Genomic DNA, 13,192 nt, shown 5'->3' on the forward strand with positions numbered 1-13,192 from the left:
AGTCTTTTCTGTGCGCCTAGCTGACTGTCTCTGCTTCTCCAGGTCAGCCACCTTGGCCTCAAGGGAGCACACACGTTCCCTGAGAACCAGGAGCTCCTTCGGCGGGGCTGCCAGATCCAGAGTGGGACATATCTAACAAGTCCCCAAGAGTCTTTTCTGTGCGCCTAACTGACTGTCTCTGCTTCTCCAGGTCAGCCACCTTGGCCTCAAGGGAGCAAACACGTTCCCTGAGAACCAGGAGCTCCTTGCACCGAGCACACACCCAAGACTTCTGTCCAGTCAGCAGATAGTCATACATGTGACACTCTGTGCAAAACACTGGATAGCCCCCAACCCCCTGCTGGCATTCTGGCTTTATAATTCTTTTAAAATAAGTAAATATAATCCCCCTTTATGTGGTTTTTCTTGTCAAAGTCAACTTACCTTACAGGGAAGACAAAGAGCCTAGGGCCTTGGCTTTCTGGCTCTTCTTGGGCTTCTTACAGAGCCCCTAGTCTAAAGAGCCCTTTAGCTCGCTTTTCAGCTCGTGCCAGAGGCTCATGCCTCTGGCAAAGTGCTTTCTTAAATACTGAATTACAGTCAATCACAGTCAAACAATGCCCCTTCCTCTCCCTCTCTCAAGCAGCCAGGACTCTGCAACAACTCTAATCACTTTCACATACTCCCAAACACAGACCTCCCACCCAATATCCTCAGCTGAATCCCCTCAGCTGAAAGAAAGTAAAAAAAAAACACTCACCCCTCTAGCAGCTCTGTCTCCTGCTCCTGCTCAGCTGGGTTTCCTCATAGTCTTTCCCCATATAGACACCCTGATATACTTTATCTTTGTATTCAGTTATTTGTTGCATCCTCATTATCATGCAATACTCTCAAGGTGTGCTCACCATGAAATAGCATTTTCAGACCATTGCCTAAGGTGAACTAATGTTTCCCTTGCATTTTTGAGCACTGCAGTACACCAAAAAATCCAGTGAACAAACCACAATTACTTTGCAAGCCACTATTTGTGGATGTAAAGCTTTCCAAAACTGTGTTTCACTTTCTGCTTGTCAGCATTGAATTGCCCGAGCGATTTCACTGTTCTTTGCTTTTGCATGATCATTCTACAGCACTTCATACTTCAGTCTTAAATATTTTGCATTATTCTGTGATGTCTACAATATTCTATCATCCTACTGTTCATTCTTTATTTCATACCATCAGGCACAAAGTCTGGCATAGATCATTTTGGTACCTTATGGAACACCTTTGAGCTCAGATCCAGGAGGAATCGTAGACCACTGAAAATCTCACTACCCTATAACGGCAGATTATCTTGGTGCTAATATGGTAACCAGCTGTAGCATCACCATCAAGGATGGCAGGAAACAAGTCTATCCTGGTAGTCCTCATGGTCCTTCCAACAGACACGGCTGGTACTCTTGTCAAAGACATGGCTGACCTCTGGAATGCAGAAATGACTCGGGCATTTGACACAGTCACTCCTAACATCATCTCCCTGCTCATGAATCCAGTCAGCTCTATGATGTAGTAAGGAGCTTAGAGTGATGACGCCACTTCAGCACAAGTGGAGAGACACTTGGGATCTCCAGCCAAAAACATGACAGTGATGGCAGGAAAGCATTTATACATTCCGGCTACCATACCATCTGCAGATGGTATTGTTTTTCTGGAAGGTGAAAGAACTCAATAAAATGACTCCTGTTGAGTTAGAAAATTCTATGGCTTGCTATGTTATATGACATTTTGCAGATAAAAACATCTCACATCTGCACTGGCTTGATCATTACAGTTCAGTCTCAGGATATTGCTATGGCACTGTCTGGTTATGATTTAATGGGTAATTTTTCAGCTGCAGCTTGAGAACACTGACAGAGTGCTTGGGAAGGTGTAGCCTACCATCTCTTTGCTCAAGCCTTGCCTCTCTCTCGGCTGTTAAAAACCGTCTGGAGGGGAACACTGAATGTGTCCAGGAAGTGATGAATACTTCGCTGAAGAGGGAAAAGATTCAACCGCTTTGACCGAGTCAGCAACATGTTTGTGTGTTAAGCGGTTGTCAAGCTGCTTCCGACATGGCTACCCTATGAATCAACGACCTCCCAAATGTCCTATTGTTAACAGCCTTGCTCAGGTTTTGCAAACTAAGGACCGTGGCCTCCTTGACTGAGTCAATCCATCTCATGTTGGGTCTTCCCCTTTTTCTGATGACTTCAATTTTTCCTAGCATTATAGTCTTTTCCCAAGACTCTTGTCTTCCCATAATGGGACCAAAGGAGTACAGGCTCAGTTTAGTTATTTTAGATTCTAGGGAGAGTTCAGGCTTGATTTGATCTGGAACCCACTGATTTTTCTATTTGTCCACGGTATCCATAAAACGGAATACACAAAATGGTACCCACTTTTAAAAAATCAGCTATAGGGCCATCTTTAAAAAGGCTTTCTTGCACCAAAAGATCTAAGCAACAGTAAGCCATCTGCTATCATCCCCTTGTGGGACAAGGTTCCCAAGCGGCTGGTGGCAGCTCACCTCTAGGTCTTACAGTTACCTAGATGAGAGCATTATTATTTCAGGAACAGTTTGTGGATGGAAACTGCCTCGGTTGCTCTGATGGATGACCTTTATTGCAACAGGGATGGGAGAGAGTGTCCCTGTTGAATCTCTCAGCAGTTTCACTGCTACCAATCAGTGTATCCAGAGCATGCCCGATGCATCTGATGAAATGAGTTTTGATTCATGAAAACCAATGCTGGAATGTTTTGTTAGTCTACTGGACTCCTGTTTTATTTTGGTGCTAGAGACTAACATGGGCACATATCTGGAACTGTACAGGGTCAGGCATGTACTACTGACGGGATTCTATATTCAGTGTCTTGTGAAAACCTTCCATAAATGGAATGGTTGGATCCTGCGATCCACAGATGCAAGGAACATGGATCGTTCACCCATTCCTCCTGCAGCAGTCTGCTTTGGGTGTGCCATCGCCAGAGGTTAGGCACATGGCAACCCAAGAAACGGCCTTCTTAGTCATGGAGCAGAGACTTTGGAACTCCCTCCCCAGGGAGACTCATCTGACCCCTCCAATCGTTGCACATTCCGCCAGCAGGTGACAACTTTTCTGTCTCGTTTGCTGTACCCTCTGTAAAATTCTACTGTCCCTCCACCCTGGTTGTTTCATGTTTGCAGGGTTATATGTTTTTATGGTATTCTTAAATATTTTATGTGTATTTTAAAATGTTTTTAGCACTTTTAATATTTTAATGCCATTATTCACTGCCTTGGGGACTCTGTCTGGGTGGAAAGGTGGCATATAAATGTTTTAGATCAATCCAGTCCCATAAGTGACTGGATTAGCCCCTTAGTTGCACAAGTGAGCAATATTATATGCAAGTTTCCAGCCCATACAGAATTCTTCTTCAGACAACTTTACAAGAGCTACTCATACAGATTACATGGGATGTATGCCAATACCAACTTGTTAGCTTTACAAGGTTAAATATTGTCAAAAGATAAACTCATCCTAGGAAGCATTAGTATATAAAACAACACAGGATACAATAAAACTTCAGTGGTGTTATTTATGTTACAATTTTTCCCAAACTGAATTGGCCTGGCTAAATCTCCCTCTTGCATAACATCCAGCACAACTTTAGTAATTCTGATAGCCCCATAGAAGAAGAAACATTGGGCAACTGTTTAGTGACCAACTCATATTTTAAATGCTGGACGAAAGTTTTCAAGTAATAAAGGATTCTTATCCTTGCTAACGAACAGAAAATCAAGATGTGGGCAGATTAGGTTGCTGTTTACCTAGCTTAGAATGCTGCATTTCAGGACAAGGCAACAAAGTGGTTGGAGTCACATTATCTGAATTACAAAGCCTTTTTGAAATTAGAAATACCAGGCGTTACTAACATCAAAAGACATGGCCCATTTTTTCCTTCTCAGGAATAGATGAACAAATGGATATGAAATAAACAAGAGAACCTGAAAATGCCTAGCACGCTTCCCTTATCAGTATTGACCTTTTTCCTTCTAATTAAACTCTTCACAAGAGAATGTGTATGCCTTTAAGCAGTAACAGGCAGTGCCAGGTCCCGAGAAATGGCTAGAGTAGTGCCCTGATCATAAGCATTTTGCTCCAACCATTTAAATAGCCACTTGCTTGTGGCAAGCAAACAAATCATGTCCAGATAGTCATGTGGGAAAGAAAATTTTCTGATGCTATTTTTACTGAAAAATTTTCTGCCCCACATATGTAAATATAGTCTTGTTTATAGTTGTCAGGGCTCTTGTGCTGCAAATCGACCATGTTACATGGGATAAATGTGGGATATGAAGCATGAAGAATCCCCAGTGCTTCTATATGGTGCATTTACCTTCTTTTTGCCAACATTATTTAAATAATTAAATTATTTATTTAAATTTCAACTGGAATATTTTCCAATCCAGATTTTCTTAGAAAACCCACACCTCAGCTTCCAAGGGACCAGGCAGTTAAATATCATAATACTTTTCTCTCCCCCCTTCTTCTTCTATTAGGCTGCAGATAATTAAGGAAGATACATGGGAAGAACAGGCAATATAGGGAGGACATAGGCTAGTAACTTTGGCGGACTTCTTTGCAAAATTGTTTTTTTACATTAGTTGTTGTAGATTTTCTGGGATGTATGGCTGTGGTCTTTGCATTGTAGTACCTGATGTTTGCTGGCTTCCTCAGAGATATAACACAGAAAGATGCAGTACTGTGTCAATGTGAGAAGAAAAATGGTAGGCAGGTAATTTATATCTACTCAGTACTCCATCTTTCTGTGTTATACCTCTGAGGATGCCAGTCACAGTTGCTGGCGAAACGTCAGGTACTACAGTGCCAAGACCATGGCCATACAGCCCAGAAAATTTACAACAACTAATGAACTCCAGCCGTAAAAGCCTTCGACAACAATTTTTTTTACATTTTTGAAGATATGTTGTTTATATATCATGACTATCTGAAGTGTTTATGATGACAAAGCAAATTTCAGAACTCAGCCAAACACATATCTGTGATTATAAACTGTGACACAGAAGTTCCCATTGGATACATAAGCAACGTATTTCAGACATGGCATGGGTATGTTAACCCCTGACGAATCTGTAGCAAGATGGGCTAGTGAAAGCTACAGGATTTATGTGGAGTCCCAGTACCCACGCTTCCTACTGAAAATCTCTAAAACCATCTCTATTTCCTGTAAATTTTTCCAACCCTGTTTTGACAATTTATGATTGGTACAGTAAGCATGAAGAGCAACAAACAGTATGACAAACTCTCTGCTTAAATAAAAAGCATGCAGTGGTCAGAAATTCCATGCTGATCTCATTCCTTTCCTGTACCCTATTTCACAGCAACTATACGCAATATGGACTGAAATCCAAGAACAGACATGACGTAGCTCAGCAGACCTATACCTCCAAATAGAAGCATCATTGCCAGTAAAAGCAGGTTTTACTAGCAGTTTCATACTACTGTTATGTATAATTCAAAAAGAAACCTAATCCATGGTCTATATAGCTAAACCAATTTCTCTTGCAGCCTACAAATCTACAAATCTCCAGTCCCAATATGAACAGCCTAACTTCATGACCACGGCTAGATTCCTATTTCTGTTATTTAATTTAGTATCAACAAGGTGTTAATTAGTCTAGAGACCAAACAAGCAACACAATACCTTCAAAGCCAATTTTCATTACAAAACAGACTTGTGTAGCACAGTGGGCTAAGGGGCAAAGACCCTCCCAATTTTGTGTTAGCCATGAAGTCACAAGGTAGCTTTAGGTACAAAGTATACATTACATCAAGATACATCAGTTTTGTGGTCCATTTAGAATACTAAAAGCTGCTTCCACTTAGGTGATGAAAAGCAGAAGGAATCTCTTACCTGGTATGATTTTCCACTCCAAATACCCATCTCCAAGAAGCATTTAAAACCCCATGGTGGAGCCACTGAGTGATATGTGATAATTTGGAAACAGGAAAAGAGGAGGTAAAGGGAGGCTTTGCTCTCAATCACTTCGATCAAAGTGGTTTTCCTCGATTTAAAGGGGCAAACATTGCGTGTGTGTGTGTGAGAGAGAGAGAGAGAAAGAGAGAGAGAGAGAGAGAGAGATCTGAGCCCGAGATAAAACATAATCTCTTCGCTACAGTTTCATATCTGTAAAATGGGGATAATACCACCTCCTTTGCAGACCTCTCACAAACCACATCATCAAGGGGTCATTTTCCTGCGCACCCATGATACATACTTTCATGTATCAGCAAAGACTTCCTGCCACTTACAGTGGCCAAACTGGAAATCTCTATGATAAGAGAATGAATGTAGACAAATTGAAATGCCTGATGCTGGGAAAGATTGAAAGTCAAAGAAGACGGGGACGGCAAAGGATGAGATGGTTAGACAGTGTCATCGATGCAACGAACATGAAATTGAGCCAACTTCAGAGGATGGCGGAAGACAGGAGGGCCTGGCGGGAGCTGGTCCATGAGGTTGCGAAGAGTCGGACTCGACTGTGCGACTGAACAACAACGACAAAAACCAGCAAGAAAACATTTCAGCCTCCCTGTCCATTCAATAATTGGCTTTGACACTGCAATACTTCAGCAGAAGAAAATCAAAGAAAGGCTCCAGTAAGAAGCTGCTGAATTGGAATTCATATACAACTTTGATACTATCATACTTGGATGCAAAGAGGGACTGGGGGTGGTTAGCTCACTATAGAACTTACAGGTTCACTTACACTATTCAGATTCATCTTACGTTGTTATTAGTCAACAACTGTGAATGGTCCACATCCACTCTGACTGTATCGTTTACTCTTTTGACTGGACCTTTTTTACATCTGTGCTCTACAATGTGACAAACCTTGTCCTAGGAAAATGGGCCTTTACTCTGTAATAACTCACCTCTGCACTATTGCTCTTTTGCTGTTAGTAGTCTTGGGTGGCTATATATTTAATACTCATATGTGTGCTGTTTCCCCACTCCACAAGTCCTCCCCATCGTGTGTGTGTATGCTAATGGAATATAATAATTCATGCATCTGAGGAAGTAGGCTCTGGTTCACAAAAGCTTGTGCAATAATAAATTTGTCCCTTATTTAAAGTACCGCCCTGAGCCTGCTTTGCAGGGAGGGCGGGGTATAAATGTGACTATAAATAAATAAATAAAAATAAAATACCACTATTTCCGCCTGCAGCGTCTAACATGGCTATCCCTCTGGAATTCTGCTTTACAGAGCCGAAGCATTATTAATATAAAGTATGTTGAGTTCATTGAAAATTATAAAGGAACTATCTTTACAGTAAGAATCACCATTAAATATTGGTCAAATGAGGGTACCAAGCTTGATACAAGCATAGGAAGGTTGGGAGAGAACTAAGTGACAGACAACAGGGGAAAGAAGAGGGTAAAGCACATGTTTCTAAGGCCTACATGGTCTGAGACCAACATCTCTTCGGGACCGTCTCTCCTGGTATGTCCCCCAAAGAGCACTGTGTTCAATGGATAATAATCTCCTGGTTGTTCCTGGTCTGAAATGCATTTGTCTGGCCTCAACTTGATCTAGGGCCTTCTCAGCCTTAGCCCCAGCCTAGTAAAATTCTCTTTCTCTTCCAGCATATGACTGAGGCAATGATAGCTTTTTTATTGGCTCCCTCCTCTCTTTCCAGCCACAGACTCCATCTTAATATCAGTTGTAACATCTACTGACACACATGATGCACAATTCTTCCCTTGAGAGCTTGGAAATTGTGCCTTGTGTGAAATCTGTTGATTATCGTATTGGAATGGATTTTTAATTGATACTGTATTTATTGTTTTAACCATTGTTGTTACCTGCCCTGAGCCCTGTTGTGCAAGGGAGGGAGGGTTAGAAATCTAAATAAATAAATAAATATGGATCCTATGCCAACTTCATGTGCCAACCCCTGTAGGACCTTTAGGATTCTTGTGCTAACTGCTAGCTGAAGTAACAGTCCCATTATTTTTTATATATGCACACACACACACACACAAATTCTACAGGGGTACTACATTAGTCTGTTATAACCGAAACAACAAAGAATCTACAAACTTACTATTCCATAAGCTTTTGAGAGTCAGTGTGTACTTCATGCATCCAAGAAAGTACAGTCTGACTCATGAAAACTTCTGGGATAATCAATGTGTTAATCTTTTCAGGTTAACCTCCTAAAGGCTTTTTGTTCTTTTCTAAGAGCACATGTGGCCCAGCGGAAAGCTAAGTGGACAGCTGTTGTTTTGACACAACACTACATTACGAAGCACAAGCACACTCCCAGCAAACAAGCCCTTTTGACAGGAAGCCATGACACAGTGGTTGCTTCTTTCCCACACCCTGCACAGTGCTTTGCATCGGCCGCATGGGGAGTCTATTCTCCATCTCTTGACAGAATCGAACATGCCAATCTCCACCTGGTAGGTTGCTGTCATTCCGCCAGCTGCCAAAATGCCATTCATTCAACACAATTCACCCCAGAGTGACAAAATTCAGAGCCCTTACAAAATGATGCTGGAGGAAAAACAAGCCCCTAGAATGACTGAGGGAGAAATACTGCGCGCAGCCCGCTTGAAGACATGCCGCGGCTAAACCCAGATTTCACTAGCCAAATCCAGCCACAGAGGGCGAGGGGCTTCCCACAGGCCTAAGGAAAGGAGGGAGAGAGAGAAAATCGCGGCACCCTCAATAACTAACCCCACACGCACACACGGAGGCGCCGAGAGTGACGGGCTCCTCGTGGAAAGCTAAGTGGGCAGCTGTTGTTTTGACACAACACTACATTGCGAAGCACAAGCACACTCTCAGCAAACAAGCCCAGTTTTGACAGGAAGCCATGACACAGTGGTTGCTTCTTTCCCACACCCTGCACAGTGCTTTGCACCAGTCGCATGGGGAGTCTATTCTCCATCTCTTGACAGAATCGAACATGCCAATCTCCACCTGGTAGGTTGCTGTCATTCCGCCAGCTGCCAAAATGCCATTCATTCAACACAATTCACCCCAGAGTGACAAAATTCAGAGCCCTTACAAAATGATGCTGGAGGAAAAACAAGCCCCTAGAATGACTGAGGGAGAAATACTGCGCGCAGCCCGCTTGAAGACATGCCGCGGCTAAACCCAGATTTCACTAGCCAAATCCAGCCACAGAGGGCGAGGGGCTTCCCACAGGCCTAAGGAAAGGAGGGAGAGAGAGAAAATCGCGGCACCCTCAATAACTAACCCCACACGCACACACGGAGGCGCCGAGAGTGACGGGCTCCTCGGGAGTAGACCTGTCGTTTGCATCCAGGGCGGGCCTGGCCTACACAGACCCCGCCCCACACACAGACACACACACTCCCGGGAGGGAGTGGGCAAAGGCGAATCCAAGGCAGGGAGAGGACCAAGCTCCAAAGGGCGACCGAGCGCTCCTCGGGGAACCCGGGTCCCGCTCCCTCCCACTCGGACAGGCACAGGAGCCAGGGGGCCTCGGCCATCCCCTCCTCGCCGCCTCTCCCCCGGTGGTCTCGCGCCCCTCGGGGGGCACCCGCCGTCTCCGCCGCCTCCTTTCTTACCCATGGCCAGCGAGGAGCAGCAGCTGCCAGAGCAGCTCAGCGCGGATCCAGCCTTTGCTCCTTTCCCGGCCCTTCGCCAGCCCCCCTCATCCTCCTTCTCCATCTCCGCCTCTTCCCAGAGCCTCGTCCGCGGCGCCCCTGGCGGCAGGAGGACCGGCCAGGCCTTGCGAGGGCGCGCTCACAAGCGCCGTCTCTCGTGCGCGAGGAGAAGAGGGGGCTGGGGAAGGGTATTGCTAGAGTTGCCGGCCTCCAGGTGGAGCCCGGGAATCTCTTGGAATTATAAGTGATCTCCCGGTTATACACCCTGACCTGGATGGTCCAGGCAAGCCTGATCTGCTCAGATCTCAGAAGCTAGGCAGGGTGCACGCTGGTTAGTATTTGCCAGGGCCGGATTTAGACTTGCTGAGGCCCTAAGCTATACAAAACCCAGAGGCCCCCTACTGTTTTAAATTACATCAGGTGGTCTCAGAAAAAATTAAAATATATACGCTTTTTTAATATTTGAAATCAATTTTTATATTGTGTTTTTATTCGAGGCCCCAGCAGATTGCGAGGCCCTAAACTGTAGCTTATTTAGCTTATGCGTAAATCCGGCACTGGACACCGCCAAGGAAGAACAGGGGTGCTATGCAGAGGCAGGCAATGGCAAATCCACCACTGTTAGTCTCTTGCCTTGAAAACTCTACAGGGTCACCCTAAATCTGCTGCAATTTGATGGCACTTTTACACACATGCAAGGCCCTCTTTAGAGAGGGTGAAACTTCATAACATTATAGCCTGCAGAGATGCCTCCCCTTCCGAAACCCCACCCTCCACAGACCCCCCCCCCCAAATCTCCAAGAATTTCCCAACCTAGAGTCAATTACCCTAATTGTTGCTGAATTTCATCCTACACAAGACTTCTTGGAATATTCCACAGAACTCCAGTACCACTTTGAAGACTAATAAAACTTAATCTGGCATAATCGTTCTTTATACAGAGTTTATGTTTTGATGCACCGCATGAAGCATACCATCCAAAGATTCAAGAAAATGACAGGCAGGGAACATACCAGTTTGAAAGGGCAACTTAGAAATAAGTGAATTCAAAGTGGAAAAAAATATTCTCAACTGTTGATGTATGGCCAGAATAGGATATTCAGATCTACTCAAGGAAGGCTGTTTGACTATTTCAGCACTTAACCTTTTGGTAAAATAGGAACACTGTTCTTTTTGGGAGCTCAGATTTCACCACCCTATAGGATAAACTTCTGAGCAGATCCTAAAGATATAAATTGACTGAGGTTTTACTATCCGCTAAACTACACACATAAGTAATTTCTTTTGATCCTGAAAGGTGGGGCCCAACTCCATCCATCCAAATAGTCTTAATACACTGTCATGGCCTTAAGTGAAACTCCGTCTTCTGAATCACCATGCTCCTATGTGTCAGCACATCTTTGACCTGTGTGGTCTTGCTGCATGGCAAAAGTATTAAAGTATGCATATGAGCATATAGAAGAAGGGATTGGATTCATACCCCATCCTTTGCTACCCAAAGGTGTCTCAGAGCGGCTTATAAACTCCTTTTCCCTTCCCCTCTCCACAACAGACACCCTGTGAGGTAGGTGGGGCTGAGAGAGCTCTTGACAGAAATTGCTCTTTTTAAAGAACAGCTCTTATTAGAACTACGGCTTGCCCAAGGTCATCCAGCCAGGTGCAAGTGGAGGAGGAGTGGGGAATCAAACCTGGTTCTCCCAGATTAGAGTCCGTGCACTTAACCACTACACTAAACTGATGTAATCTATCTTGTAACATGGCTTCTGTCATTCAAGTAATAACTCAAGCGTGAAGGGCAAGAAACTTACCTATACTATGCACTTCCATCATATTTCTACTCAAAGCAATGCACTAATTTGAAAGCAAAAAATAATTCACATCAAAATAATAGGTAGAACCAGTCCATGCACCATCTCTCCAGGCCAACTCTAGTACTCTCCAACAACAACACAGTATTTGAGTTGAGCTAGAGATTTGACTTCCCAGGGAGAGGAAGTTCCACAATCTGGGACAGCTGCTGAAAAAGCCCTCCATTGGTTTCTAGCCACAGTCCATTCCCACAGGAGAATGCCATTCATAAATCTCAACAGCCTAGTATGGGTGGAGGTTTCAGGTACATGGACTACACAAACGCTCTATGCAAAATATATACGAAGAGTCCGGTGAGATACCCATCTCAATTTCTATTTATTCAGAATACTTCCAGAAAAATTAACCTTGCGATCACGAAAGCTGAAAAGCCATATCGGTTTAAACACTGGCTATGCTCTTCTCCCCCCCCCCCCATGGATCACTGCCTTGTCGCGGCGAGGGGGCTTGCGTGGTTCAATGAAGCTGTGGGCTATGCCGTGGAGGGCCACCCAGGACGGACAGGCCACAGCAGAGAACTCAGACCAAGCGTGATCCCCTGGAGAAGGAAATGACAACCCACTCCAGTATTTTTGCCAAGAAAACCCCATGGACAGTATCAAAAGGCTAAAAGATATGACGCCGGAAGATGAGCCCCTCAGGTCGGAAGGTGTCCAATATGCTACTGAGGAAGAGCAGAGGGCAAGTACAAGTAACTCCAGTAAGAGTGAAGCGGCTGGGCCAAAGCTGAAAGGACGCTCAGTTGTGGATGTGTCTGATGGTGAAAGGAAAGTCCGATGCTGCAAAGAACAATACTGCATAGGAACCTGGAATGTAAGATCTATGAATCAAGGTAAGCATGACGTGGTCAAAAATGAGATGGCAAGACTGAACATCGATATCTTAGGAATCAGTGAACTAAAGTGGACAGGAATGGGCAAATTTTATTCAGAAGACCATTACATCTACTACTGTGGCCAGGAATCTCATAGAAAAAATGGTGTGGCCTTTATAGTCAACAAGAGAGTGCAAAAGTCGGTACTGGGATACAATCTCAAAAATGACAGAATGATTTCGGTTCGATTCCAAGGCAAACCATTCAACATCACAGTAATCCAAGTCTATGCCCCAACCACTGATGCAGAAGAGGCTGAAGTGGACCGGTTCTATGAAGACCTACAACACCTCCTAGAACTAACACCAAAAAATGATGTCCTCATCATCATAGGGGACTGGAATGCTAAAGTAGGAAGTCAAAAGGTAACCGGAATAACAGACAAGTTTGGCCTTGGAAAGCAAAATGAAGCAGGGCAAAGGTTAACAGAGTTTTGTCAAGAGAACACACTGGTCATAGCGAACACCCTTTTCCAACAACCTAAGAGACGACTCTACACATGGACATCACCAGATGGGCAACACCGAAATCAGATTGACTATATAATTTGCAGTCAAAGATGGAGAAGCTCTATCCAGTCAGTAAAAACAAGACCTGGAGCTGACTGTGGTTCAGATCATGAGCTACTCATTGCAAAATTCAGACTTAAACTGAAGAAAATTGGGAAAACCACGAGGCCATTCAGGTTTGACCTAGATCGCATCCCTGATGAATATACAGTAGAGGTGAAGAATAGATTCAAGGGTCTGGATTTGATAGATAGAGTGCCTGAAGAACTATGGACAGAGGTTCGTGACATCGTAC

This window comes from Gekko japonicus, unplaced genomic scaffold (genome assembly GCF_001447785.1).
Source record: "Gekko japonicus isolate JY-2015 unplaced genomic scaffold, Gekko_japonicus_V1.1 scaffold1178, whole genome shotgun sequence".
Lineage (NCBI taxonomy): Eukaryota > Metazoa > Chordata > Lepidosauria > Squamata > Gekkonidae > Gekko > Gekko japonicus.